The sequence below is a fragment of the Trichechus manatus genome, unplaced genomic scaffold (assembly GCF_000243295.1).
Source record: "Trichechus manatus latirostris isolate Lorelei unplaced genomic scaffold, TriManLat1.0 scaffold00100, whole genome shotgun sequence".
In the NCBI taxonomy this organism is placed as follows: domain Eukaryota; kingdom Metazoa; phylum Chordata; class Mammalia; order Sirenia; family Trichechidae; genus Trichechus; species Trichechus manatus.
This window is the reverse complement of record NW_004444036.1, coordinates 10,053,074-10,067,797: the sequence shown is the minus strand read 5'-3', so window position 1 is coordinate 10,067,797 and position 14,724 is coordinate 10,053,074.

Genomic DNA, 14,724 nt, shown 5'->3' with positions numbered 1-14,724 from the left:
TGCATTTCAATTTCTTCCCAACACACAGTGGAAAAAATTGCAAAACTGGAGCCTGAGACCAGAAAGTCACGCAGAGCTTTGTGTGTGCTTGGGAGGGAAGGGGGGTGCGAGGAACAGAAAGGAAGCAGAAACCCATTGTGCTGCTCTGGTCTGCAGCCAAACCACCCCGCTTGCTCTTGCTTCTGGTGCCTCAGGGAGTTTGTTTTTCAAGCTTTTTATGGAGAGAAAAGCAAAATGTATTGGGAAATAGGGGGAAAATCCATTCTCTAAAATGGTACTATTTAACTCTAACCCAACAATCTGTGATATATATATATAGATAGATAGATGAAGGCAATTGACTGTTTAAAAAATCTTCCATGACAGAGGTTTCTCTATATAATTGCTGAATTCTCTAATGATCAAATAACCTCAGTTCTTTGATGTTAAAATCTGGAGTTCATTTTTAATTTTTTTCCAACAATTCAATAAGGGTTCCTGGCCCCCACTTTGCCCATTTGGAAGGAAAAGAAATGATCATTTCTGCTAGCATCTCAGGCATAAGTCACATGGAGTGCAGTGGCATGCTTCATTAGACCCTCACAGGACAGTGGAGTGCCATGTTGGAACACAGAGGACAGGCAGAGAGCAGACACATCATAAAAGGTCATCTCTCAATCTGCTCATGCCCTGCCCCTAAAAGCTGAAGACCTTCTCTTTAGGAAAACTCCTCAGTCCTAGAAAGCAAAGAGGTTTTGAAAAAGTCAGTTTGCCTTTCTGTATGTCAGACTATTTTCTTTTTATGGAAAAGTATAGGGAAAAAGTCATTAACTGTTTTCAAATAAATATTAACAAAAAGTAGTAAAATTATAAAATTAATCATTTGGCTTGGTTTTGGTCTTTTTAGTGGTGATTGTGATAGATAGGTGATAGAGAAATAGATGATTCCAAACCCGTTGCCATGGAGTTGATTCAGAGTCTTGGCACCTCCACATGTTACAGAGTGGAACTTATTGATACATAGGGTTTTCTTGGCTGTGATCTTTATAGGACATCTCCAGGCCTTTCTTCTGCAGCACCACTGGGTGGATCCAAACTGTCAACCTTTTGATTAGTAGCCAAGTGCAAACTGTTTGCACCACCCAGGGATGATAGATAGACAGATAGATATACAGACAGATAGATATACAGACAGACAGACAGACAGATTTAAAAACCTATATAATAGATAATTTGTAGCATGATATATATTATGTATATATAATATGTTATACATGCATCTATATCTAACATAATATATAATAAATATATATAAGATCCATGTATATGCGTTATTATATTCCAAGCAGCTAGCAATTGTCTGATAACTTCCAGTTTTCTCAACCATATGAAAATGTATATTATTTCTAGTGAGAGCAAAAAAATAGATACTCATTGGAACCTTGTTTATTTTTTTATGACCACAGTAATATATTGTTGTTGTTAGCTGCTGTAGAGTTGGCCCCCTACTCATGGTGACCCCAGTCACAAAGGAACAGAATGCTGCCCAGTCCTGTACCATCCCCACGATCAGTTGTGGAGCAAACCATTGTGATCCATTGGATTTTCATTGGCTGATTTTCAGAAGCAGATTGCCAGTATTATATTAGGAGTTCAGTAATAGTAACTTTGGGTTTAAGCAAACAAAAACAAGATAACAATAACAGGTCTTTACTGACGAAACATATAAATCCATTGGTTTATTGTCAAACAAATTTGTGTTACTCTAGCAGCCTCTCCCTTACTAAGTGGTTGATCCTGTCCATAGCCAAATAAGACTTTCAAATTCTGTCAATACGAATGCTAGATGCCCAAACTCCAAACACCCAGTATGTGCTTTCACCCTTTTGTACTAAAGTACCTGTAAGTATCTTGAAACCACTTAGACAAGTAATGATATCTAGCATTTTGAGTTGTTCCAACTCATGATAATACTCTCAGGAGTGTGGAAGCACACCAAACTTCCCAGAAGTGACAGAGAAGGATTCATTAATCTTGTACCAACAAACATTCACCCATTCACCAATTACAAGTGCCTAAGACATGCCAGGGTCCCTGGGTGGCAAGGCAGTTTGTGCTCTGCTGCTAACCTAAAGGCTGGTAGTTTGAACCCACCCAGCAGCACTGCAGAAGAAAGGCCTGGGGATCTACTTCCATAAATATTACAGCCAAGAAAACCTTATGGAGCAGTTCTACTCTGTAACACATGGAGTTACCATGAGTCAGAATGGACTCAATGACAACAGGTTTGGGTTTTTTTGGTTTTAAGACATGCCAGACACTGCCAGGTGTAAAATGTCACCACTATGCCTATACTCTGTCCTTGAATGTTTTGCTTGGCCATAATTATTTTTTTCACTGAGTACTTAAGGTTCCGTAGACGTAGGGAAGTAAAAAGTCTTTTCTGTTTAAGTTTTCATTGCTTATGTCAATAAATTCTTATAATCATAAAATGTTCATTTATATTTATGAAGAATGCTCAAAGTATTGGATCTCCTTAAACCTACAACCTTTCTTTCTTTTAATAATCTGAGAGGGCAAATCTCTACCAGTCCTCTATATCTTCGCTTTTCTAAAATAGCTGTGATATTCTCATTCAACTCCTCCTCCCTTTGGGACATAACCTGGCTATTTATCTTGTGAAATTCTACCTGTCTAGAGGTAGATGTAAATCCAGAAACCACAGAAAGTCCAGCTTTCAATTCCAAAACTGAGAGGTCAACCGCACTAGAGGTGGGAAGAAGGGAATTTTCTACCCCGACTCTGCAGCAAGTTCAGAATATGAGATCAGGTTGCTTCCTTTTCAGAAATTAGGGCTAAGGGGCATGACCCAGCCAACTTCTTCAAAGTTTCTTGAAACCAGAGGAGGAGCCATAAGGAAACGTAAAAGCTAGATACGTTCAGTAGTTTCAGTACAGGCTCCATTATGAATGGCTGCCTTCTTGCTCTGAAGCATCTAGCTCAAACTTCATGTCTTAAAACTCCAAACTCAACTCAGAAATTTCCTTTAAAAGGCCACAAAGAGTTACTGAAATGGTAGCATTTGACTTTAAATTATTTTCTACTGCTCAACGTAGCCTTTTCTTAGAGATACTAGAATTTTAGTCACTAGCCTTAAATGTCAGTTTCACCTCTATAATAGCACGTTACTGCCTTGTAGACTTTGCTTGCTGTGCTATTAAGAATTTGTTCCTATCATTCTTTCTTGCCAGTTCAGTCTTCTCAATGTTTCTCACACATCTCACATCTACCCCTATTATGTCTGTACTCTCATAAGCAAAATATATATTGATAACAATTTGTTTTTTAAAGTATAGACTAGATTTTAGACTTGGAGAAATATCAAGAACTTAAAGCTTTCCATAGAGGGCAATTAGAGTTTTGACTTAGGAGTGTGGTAGGGCAACGTTTCTGAATAAAATATCAGTTTGATCCCTGGACCAGACTGATAAACAAGAACATACATGCACATGAAATAAACATGCTTCGCTTTGCAAATGTTATGAAGATCTCGGGGGCCCTAAAGGCATCTGTGTGCAGGTAACATTTGTATTTGGCAAATTTCACTCTCCATTTTTGGGATGTTAGAGGGTGGGGAGAAGCCCTGATGGCACAGTGGTCAAGTGATCGGCTGCTATCCGAAAGGTCAGCAGTTCGAACCCATCAGCCACTTCGAGGGAGAAGGATGTGGCAATCTGCTTCCATAAAGATTTACAGCCTTGGAAACCCTATGGGGCAGTTCTACTCTGTCCTATAGGATCACTATGAGTTGGAATCGACTCAGCGGCAGTGGGTTTGGTTGGTTTGGAAAGGGTGGGGGTTGGTACTCAACCGTTTTGGCATGCCTGAAAGAGAAGGATTTAAGTCAAGTTCATTATCTCTTTAGTGCAGAAGTCTGGGAAACGAAGAGGCTAGACCAGGAGACTCAATCCTGCTAGCATTCCTTTTTGTTTTTCAAGCTGCCCTGACAATAATGCGGCAGGGTGAAACGATCAGGAACACTTTATACACATTGTGCTAATTACTGCAAGTACTTAAAGTTGTAATTAGCTTATTATACTGCAGAGATCCTAACATGGCATGTCTTTCAAAAGAATTTCTCTCCAGATCATTAGTGGGAAAGCTAACAACATCTGCTTCAAATAAAATCAACCAATTAGCACAGGCAACTCCACATAGTTTGCAATCAGAGAATTATATTGTGCCAAGTGCTAATTTCAATGTGAATGCTATCTCCTTCTCATATCCCACGCTTCTCTGCCAGCACAGCTGGTGTTTAACACCACTGACTTCAGCGAAGTCTCCAGAAACTTATGTTAATTTGAAATAACCTAATCAGAAGTGTGCAATACAGACTGAGGTTGATCTCAGCTTAATTAAAACTGACCTTGTCATTTTACTGCCTGTAAAACACCATTATCTCACCATTTATCACTCAACTACCACAAATATTCCATTTATGTGAAAACCCAGGAAAACGGGTTCCAAACCACTAGAGCTATTTTCAGAAGTACCATGAGCACTGGAGTTTAATGGAAGGAGAGGTCTGCCTATAAGTACCAGGCAACAAGAAAGGTAATTCAGCAGACTCAAAATAACTTGTCAGCCCTACCCATGAAGGCAGTCTCTGCCCACTTCCGTTGGCTCGAATGGCACATTCACTCCAGAGACTGACAGGCATTAGCAGATGTGAAGGCTTTCATTTTAAAATTAATATCTCACCCGGTACCTTTCAGCAAGCTGAATCGTTCAATCAATAAGCATGACAAGGCAGGTGTGATGTGTACAAGGCACTGAATTCTTCTGCCAAAGGTACTAGAAAACATCTGCTCACATGGGTGTTTGTGCATGTCAATGGATGAACTGCTGAGAAGAACGACTGCAAGTGGAATATGTAATATGCTTGTATTCACCAAGAAAAAAAATTAAAGACAAAGTAATATCTTATATTTATGCTGTGTACCTGCCATCAAGCACACCTTGTTTAACCTGCATTAAGTCATAACCCTGTGTGCTTATATGTCCGTGGTCAACTGTTTGTCAAACTGAGCAGCCACCATTCTGGTTTTCTGAACATTAGCATGGTTTTTAAAATGTCTCCAGGTTCTCCTTCTAGGCTTTGTTTATTTTCATACCGTCTTATTCCATAAAGTATTCAAACCCATTGCTGACGAGTCGATTCCAACTCACACCGACCCTATCGTATTCAAGGCAATGCTAAAAGCATTGAAAGACATATCCATGAAATAATTTAAGTGATTCACACATACGAAGACCAGTTTTGATTTGTCCCTAGATCACATGCTTAGCCCAGCTCCACACAGTTGCTGAAGCTTTTCCTCCAGTCAAGCAAGCTTCCCTTTTGCTTTTGTTCCATTCACCTAGCCAACCCCATTACCATATTGACTTCACCCCTATATAGCACTGATTTGTTAGGAAAATCCTTTTGATACAATCAGATACCTACTATCTTGAATTGTTTATTGTGTTCCTGTTTTATTTTGGCCATGTCACGGCAGGGCTAATCTCACTCCATATATAAGGAGATGCTTTGGTCTCATGAAACAAATAAGACATGGTGTCAAAATACTTACACTCTAATCTTGGGTCTGCTAATCCTATGACCTTGATGTTTCCTGCCAATTTTGAGCTACTTAAGAGCAGGGGTTTTTGTCGCCTTCATCTTTTTGTCCCTAACATTAATCAAGTGTGATGCATAGTAGGAATTCAATAAATATTGGCTATCTGAATGGATAAATACATTGATGTGATCTATAAAGACATAAGCATTAAAAGTATTATTCTGAAATAGCATAGTCCTCTGAAGCTCAGGATACCCATCTAAGAAATTCTTGACTATTAAATATAACACAAGGTGTTCGTTTTAAACATTAGGCATTTCTGAAGCTTTTTCCTGGGGTATTATGGTTCCCTTAGTCCTTTGAAGGATTCTGTTCATGTTACCCATGTTTATTACCACTAAACAAAACCCGCTGCCATCAAGTCAATTCTGACTCATAGTGACCCTGTACAACAGAGTAGAACTGCCCCATAGGGTTTCCAAGGCTGTAAATCTTTACGGAAACAGACTGCCACATCTTTCTCCCACGGATCAGCTGGTGGGTTCGAACCCCCAACCTTTCGGTTAGCAGCTAAGCACTTAGCCACTGCACCACCAGAGCTCCTTTTACTACCACTAGGGCAATTAAATAAAGGACTTTGCTACTTGAGGACTCCTCTCCCCAAAAAAATTAAGTTTGGAGAGAGTAACCACTGTAGGCCAGCAGGTGGGCAAAATGAAGAGATAACACACAGACAAAAAAAACCAAACCTGCTGCCCTCAAGTTGATTCCAACAGTATAGCTCCACATCTGTTTTCACTGAGTCTTGTGTTATTTTTACTATCACCCTGGTGGCATAGTGGTTAAGAGCTACGGCTGCTAACTAAAAGGTTGGCAGTTCGAATCCACCAGGCACTTCTTGGAAACTCTACAGGGCAGTTCTATTCTGTCCTATAGGGTCATTATGAGTCGGATTCGACTCCACGGCAACGGTTTTTATTATTATTATACCGGTTACTTTGGAAATCCATATGATACAGACTCTAAATCAGAAATTAAGAACTGCAACTAACCCTTTAACATGGAAAAAAGCGCTCCATTGAAAATCTTTATTTCTTAGAGAACCATTCAGACGGAAAGTACAACTACAGTTAGAACCAAAGAACCAAAGAGTTGTATCCACTGATGCATCATTTATCCAGAATAGATACAAACTAAAATAGTTTAAGGAGCCCTGGTGGCACAGTGATTAAGCGTTTAGCTGCTAAAGGAAAGGTCAGCAGTTGAACCCACCAGCAGCTCTGTGGGAGAAAGTTTTGGCAGTCTGCTTCCATAAAGATCAGTGTCTTGGAAACCCTATGGGGCAGTTCTACTCTGTCCTGTAGTGTCACTATGAGTTGGAATCAACTGGACAGCAACGGGTTAAAATAGTTTAAGATTTAAAAAATTTCTTCACTGTTTTTATGTCCCTCAATCAACGAATTATGTTCTGCATGTTAATGCTAAATGCATTTTATTATCTAATAATTTTAAAATTTAACATTGTTAAAATGTGGATGATTTAATTGCATGGTGACCATTCTGGCTTTTCCAGGACTATCTCAACTTCACGTTTTCTATTGTTGTATAAATAGACATGTATTTGTCAGACCATGTATCCCAATTTGGGATACAAAAATTAGGATCTCCATATACAGTTGGAGTCCTCAGTTCATTAGAATGTATAATGAACCAGACACTCCATTTCAGGTCATTGGGATTATGCTTCCATACTTAAGTATCTGATTTATGCTTCAAAAGAAATACTTGTATATGACCTGTGTGCCACTTCATATGTAGATTTATCAAACAAATGAGAGGGAATTGCCAAGAATGAATTTGGGCAGACATTGCTTCAGCATAAATTGGTAATGGCAGAAATTCCCCTACTGTCCTTTTTTTCTTCTACTTCTCACACTGCATGGCAAACCTTCTCACTGCCCATGTTATAATAGCTTCCATTCCAAAAAGCCCAGACAATGGATGATGTTTACTTGCTGTTTGCAAACAACAGAATCCACAGTGTTGCCAGCAGATGCCCTTGATTCACTGTGAATGAGGAAGAGAATTACAGGAAATCAGTGTGCATTGTGTGTCCAGCTGAGATGGTTGCTGGCAGAGCAGGCTCCAGGCAAAATTTTAGAGCACAAAAGTTTATCTTCTGTGCCTTTCCCACTACAGTGCATCCCTATGAGGCTGACCATCTCCCTTGTACCTCAGCTTAAGATGTGTCTCTCTCTCAACTCTTCAAAACCATCTTTAATTTTCTCAAGACTTGCTAGCTTGTCTGCTAAAATTAATTGAGACTGAAGACTAACATCATACTTCCAGATAATCTTATATTTCAATACAGAACGTCTGGAAATGTAAAATGCTAACCTAAAGCAACAGGTTTACAAAACATAAAGGCCTTGTACCATATCAGGTAAGTGAACAAAAAACTATCAACACTGTGAAGGGGCTGAGATTTTACTCTACTAGCAAGTGAACAAGTCAGCCTGCCAAGTCTCATAGAGGCTGGCAGAAGACAAGAGACTTCTGGGTCAGAGGCAAAAGACTTTATTACTCACAGCACAGACAGTAGCACAAGCATCATGTTTGTGTCAATTTCCCTTACACCACATGTTCCACAAGGTGATACAGAGGGGCCCTAATGGATGCTGCACTTGCAGTGGGTTGTGTCACAGCTCAGGAATCCCAGGTTTGGGGAATCTGAATCTTTTATAATAGGCAGTAAGCATACCTGCCCTTTGTCTTCTTGGGAGAAAGTATTTTAAATCTGCCCTCTGCTCCAGAGGGAGACGCTAGTTCTATCGTCCAAGGAAGGCTGTGTGCCACACAAACATGTTTGAAAGGTGAGTCCAGAGCAAAAGTCAATCAGTGCCTCTGCTCACAAGATCTGCAAAAATGTGAGATATCCATGGAGAATTGTATCCTAACACTGTTGAGGAAGAGATTTTCATTAGGGATCACAAATATCTTGTAGACTGCTGGTTCTTACCAGGAGAACTAATAAACATGCATCTTCCTGGGTCCCACCCCAGAGGTGCTGATTCAGTAGGTCTAGGGTAGGGCCTGACAATATGCATTTCTAAAAGATTCCAGTTGAAGCTGATGCTGGTGGTTCCTGGAACACCCTTTCTGCACTGTTATAGATAACAACTTACTTCTCTGATGTGTATGGAATAATTGGTATTGTAGGAAAAGATGGTAACAAAGAGATACAGCTAAAGCCCATGTGCAGAAGGGAAGAAAGATAAAAGGAAAAAGAGGAGAGGAGTTGGTCTGCTCTTACTCAGGATGAGCAATATTGGGACTGCAGGCCTGTGTGCACAGCTGTGAATGCCTCCTTCGACTTTCAGGTGGGAGGTGGCACAGTGATTTTGCTTTTCTAAGCCCAAGACTCAGAACTAGAGAGGCATGATCCTCTACTAGCCGTATCCAAAAGGAGATGTTTATGCTTAAATACATATCCCTATTCTCATCTATCTCCTTCTCCTATTGAGCTCCATTTCACCTGGTCCTTGGGATGGAAAGTTTCCTGAGTTGCTGGTGTTGGATTTCTCCTCCCAGTAATATTTATCTATCGATATAATCTATTCAAGACATGCACGCTCATACTGGCATTTGCCATACTGACAATCCCATGACATTTTGTTGGGGAATGTTTTTCCTACGTGCTTTTGTATGCTATTCTGGGAAACTAAGCCTAATTCTAGCTTTATTTTTATATGCAGTTCTCATTAACTTCAGAGAGAGCTGTACATGAGCCTCTAGAAGCATCAATAAGTATCTTGTTATTTATTATTTTTAAGCATGACACGGTGTATGTATAATATACATTTGATGCCCTCTGAGATCAAAATTAAAGTTGCCAAATGAAAACAAAGGTGTAGAGTCTAAATTAGAAGAATAACAATCAGTGGCGTCACCAGGATTGGTGTTACCCAGTGTGGTAACTCATGGTGTCACCTCCCCCCATGGACTTCCTCCCATACCAGACCATACAGAAATTTAGTAATGTTTTTTGTACTAATGTTTCTCATAAATTGTAATTCCAGTATATCACTGAATGTAATGGCAAAAGTAGTGACATAAACAATTAGCAAAATTAAAATTACACTATCATACGCACAGCCTAAATGTATTTACATTTACGTAGTTTCATGTGGTCAGGGACAGAGTACCCAATAGGCAAGGTATGCACGGACTTACTTGTGCTTACTTACTAATCGGTAGCGTACAACTTCACCTCTTTTTCACCACATTAAAGATGTGGTGAAACCCATGTGAAACTGTGCGCTACCGATTAGTAAATAAACACAAGCCCGTGCGTGCCTTGCTTACTGGTTAATCTGCCCCTGCATGTGGTTAAAGTGAAAATTTGGTGACAAAATAATAGCATTTGAAGAAATACATCAAAATTATGTTCATTTTAACATTAAACTTTACCATTACATGAGATTCATTAATGGACTAGGTTTGCATAATCAGTAACAGCCCAAATAATGTAGAAGTCATAGATTGTAGACAAATGCATATGGAAATATATTCATAAATGAAATAACACCATAAAAAGAGACAGGAACAAATACACAAGCATTTCAGCACTTAGTGAACATCTCGACTAATTCAGAACTTTCCTTTCCTGGCCTTCAAAGCTCCAAAGTTGTGAATGACTGCATCGAAATCAATGCCTTCCGCCAACACACTTTTTTAATGTGTCACTATTTTTTTAAACCATAATTCAAACACAAACCCTGAAAATCTCATTAAAGTCAGATATATATTTGCAAGACAGTGATTTTTTAAAGAAAATTAAAAAAAGACTAAAATAAAAAAACTGAATTTAAGATTTAAGTTATATTTCTAAACATGTATCAAGAAACATAGTATTTCTCCCACTTTGTTTTAAACTGTCTATTTCTCTATTTAGTTATCAAAGAGTTATATAATAAATAATTGTTATACATGTAAATTTATTATCAATTTTAATCACAGAATATGTGATAAATATAGTTGTAAATTACTTAAATGTAATATTTCTCAGATTATATGAATACTAACAACAAAATTGTTTTGTAAAATCTTTCCACATTTAATTACAACATTATTAGGTACAACATTGTTAGTAACTGAGAGGAAGCCTTTTTTTATTTTTCTCCTTCTTTTCCTTTACTACTTCATTCTCAAAAAACTTATTGATATATGTTCACAAATACTAATTATCACAATATTGTAGCTAAAATACCAGAAAATTTGACAAAATCAGTGACTACAAAAACACAGGCAGCAATGAAAACAACAGCAGTGCTTGTAGTGCGTGCAGATGAAACCACGTGATTTGAAGCGTCATTGTAATTGAGTAATAAGGACAGCTCTGGCTGGAGCACATTAGAAGGTTCAAAAAGTAAATTGGCTTAGAGTTTTAGCCTCGTAGGTATATTAAGGAGCCGTGGTGGAGCGTGGTTAAGAGATATGTGGCTGCTAACCAAAAGGTCGGCAGTTGGAATCCACCAGCTGCTCCTTAAAAACCCTATTGGGGCAGTTCTACTCTGTCCTATAGGGTTGCCATGAGTCAGAATCGACTTGACAGCAATGGGTAGGTAAATTGATACATGTAAGCTGGGCTTATGAAAATTTTTTTGCTGTTATAACTAACCACAGGGATATTTTCGTAAAAAATAAATTTCTGCTGAAACACTGCACAAAATTTTATAGACAGTCATTTTGGTGTCACCTCCTCTGACCGTGTCACCCAGTATGGTCCGCATCCCCTACACTCCCCTAGTGATGCCCATGATAATGATCTTTTTTCAGTCTTTGTTCTTTTTGACTTCTCTGCTCTATTTGATGGTGTTATTCATGGTCTCTTTGAGGCATACTACTCTCTTAACTTCCATGACATCATATTTTGGGTCTTTTTACATAATAATTTCATTGTTTTTATAAAATTTAACCTTACTTATTATTTTAAAAAATTAAGCAAGCAAAAAAAGTATTATAAAGCAAACAATTACCCCAAATCCCATAAGCCAGAAATAAACATTATTAATATTAGATGAACAACCTGCCAAACTTCTCTCTATGCCTTATAGATGGGATGAAGAGACGAGTAAGTATACATGTAGATGGTGGCACAAACAGTTAAGCACTGGACTATGAGCCAAAAGACTGGCAGTTCAAACAAAGACCTGACAATCTGCTTCCTAAATGTCACAGTCTTGAAGATCCTATGGAGCAGTTCTACTCAGACACATGGGGCCACCATGAGTCATAACTGACTCAACAGCAACTAAAACAACAATATATGTAGGTTAGAGACAGAGAAAGAAAAATAGATAGGGAAACATAAATAGGAAAAGATAGATTGATATAGACTGAACATGCTTCAGGAGCCCTGGTGGCACAGTGGTTACGCACATGGCTGCTAACCGAAAGCTCAGCAGTTGGAACCCACCAGCCACTCCGTGGGAGAAAGATGTGGCCGTCTACTTCCATAAAGATTATGGCCTTGGAAACCATATGGGGTAGTTCTGCTCTGTCCTATAGGGTAGCTATGAGTTGAACTGACTTGACGGCAATGGGCTTGGTTTTTGGTTTTGAACATAGTTCATAAAAGGGGATTATAGTCTATATGTTGTTTTAAGCAAAATATGTTAAAATTTATGTGAATTTAACAAAAAGAAAAGAAACTGGAGGTATTTCCAGTTAAACTGGCTGGCAGGCAGGGTCTGCACAGGGCAGTCTAATCAATCCAAGGTAAAAAGCATCAAGTACCATCCTGGCTTGCTGCCACCCGGCCCAAAGCTCGTAAGCAGACACTATGGCATGGTGGTCATTTGCACAGACTATGGGTCTGAACTCTCCAGGTTGAAATCCCAATTCTGCTGTTTATTGGCCTTGAGACCTCTGGCAAGTTACTAACTTCTTATACTTCATCTACAAAATGCAAATAATGATTGTTGTTGTTGTTGGCTGTCTTCAAGTTGATCTCCGACTGATGGCATCCCCATGCGCAACAGAGGAGGACTGCTCCATAGGGTTTTCTAGGCTGTAACCTTTTTTTTTAATTGTTGTGCTTTAAGTTAAAGTTTACAGTTCAAGTTAGTCTCTCATACAAAAATTTATACATACAGTGTTATGTGATCCTTGTTGCTCTCCCTGTACTGTGACAGCACACCCCTTTCCACCCCGGACTTCCTGTGTCCATTCAACCAGCTCCTGACCCTCTCTGTCTAGGCTGTAAACTTTATAAAAGCAGATTTCAGGCCTTTTGTTCTGCAGAGCCACTGGGTGGGTTCGAACTACCAACCTTTAGGTTAACAGCTGATAGCAAACCCCTTGGGCAACCAGGATTCCTAAAATAATAATAGAACCTATCTTATGGGGTTATTGTGAGGATTAAATATAAAGTGCTTTGAACAGGGCCTAGTACACAGTAAGGTCTTATAGCTATTTACTGTTGTTATTAATGCCCAATTCTGGAATATAATTAGACAAGGAAAATCGGGCAGTTAAAAAAAGTCTTTCATATGAAAGACAGAAAGCAAATAAACAGGAAAAAATCCACTTGGGAAGAAACAGAAACTATGAAGGGAGGAAAAACATTCCAAAACTATCATTTCTCTCCTGAGAGAGAGAAATGAAGAACAGAATACCATTAAAGAGCAATAGCGAAAGAACAACAAAGAATGAAAAAGTTCCTGGTAGAACTAAGAAAATAATGTAAATAGGAGACCAGGTGTTAATGGTTCTGGCAAGGCAGAGAAGAACCAAAATTTGAATATTGTGAGTAGAAGAGAAAAAAAAGGTAGCGTATAAAGAGCTAAAAACAATAAGGAATTTTACATAATAATGATGTGCTGTCTAGCATTTGGTCTTCATAGTCAGTGTTCAGTAAAGATGGCATGAATTAATAAATAGATCAATAAATGGCTACAATTTTTGGAGAAGCAACAAGTCATGTGCCATTGAGAAGTGACATACTGGCAAAGTAAATCTTTTATGGAAAACAATTTCGCAATATGTCTCAGGAAGGCTCAGAAAAGTTTTTACCCTTTAACGTGATAATTATATTTCTTGTAAATTACCCTTGGCAAACAATCTCAGAAATGTAAGCAAATATTTATGTACAAAGATCTTCGGTACAGTGCCACTTCATTATCAGAAACTTAAGGAAATATAAGTACTCAGTAATTGTGGCATCATTAAATATATTCAATATATCTAGATACAGTGAAACTCTGAATAGCCATTCAAAAGTGATTTGGAAGACCTTTTCATGATAAGATGGAAATGTTCCCAATGAAGGGTGAAAATATTAAGATAAAAAATTGAGTAAACTACCAATTTTTTAAATGTCAACAACTTTCAAATAAAAGATATATACCAAATTGTTGGTAGGGGTTATTTCTTAGTGAAGTGATTTACTTCTTTCTACTTTCTTCCATTTTTCAAATTTTCTGTAGTAAGCAAGTATTCATTTTATGAATAGAAAATAAACTTTTGTTTAAACTAACCCCTCTCAGCTCCAGTCCAGATACTACCCTATTTTTGAAGCTCTCTCTCTTTCTTTGCCTTGCTCAAATGAAATGTAATTCCTCCCTCCTCCCTTCTTCTGAATTCCAATAGCAATTCATCTGTCCTCCTCGTTCTACTTAATAAAAAATATTACTCTTATCTCTTCTGTTATTTTTAACCTTCTGGGGGGCAAGAATTATGTCTTAAATGCGTGCCTCTTTTAGGATCCAGTAAAGTGCCTTAGACACAATTGGCGCACTCATCATTTATTGGTCAATTCAATAGACAACTATCATATGTCTATTGTATACCTAGAACTACTAAAGAGAAGTTGAAAGAGCATAGACATGGAATCAAGAGGTTTGGATCCAAAATTAGGCTTTGCATAACTCTGGGTAAATTGGCTAACCGCAGTAGGCTTCATTTCCCTTTAGTAAAATGAGGGTGTCTTAGGAGGATTCACGTGCAAGCAATTTACTAAGGAAGCGCTCCCAGTAAAGACACAGTAAGAGAGTGGGGGGGGGGGGGCCTAAGGGGGTGAAAGACAGCAAAAAAGCCAAACATGGTGTGATCTCAGGTGAGA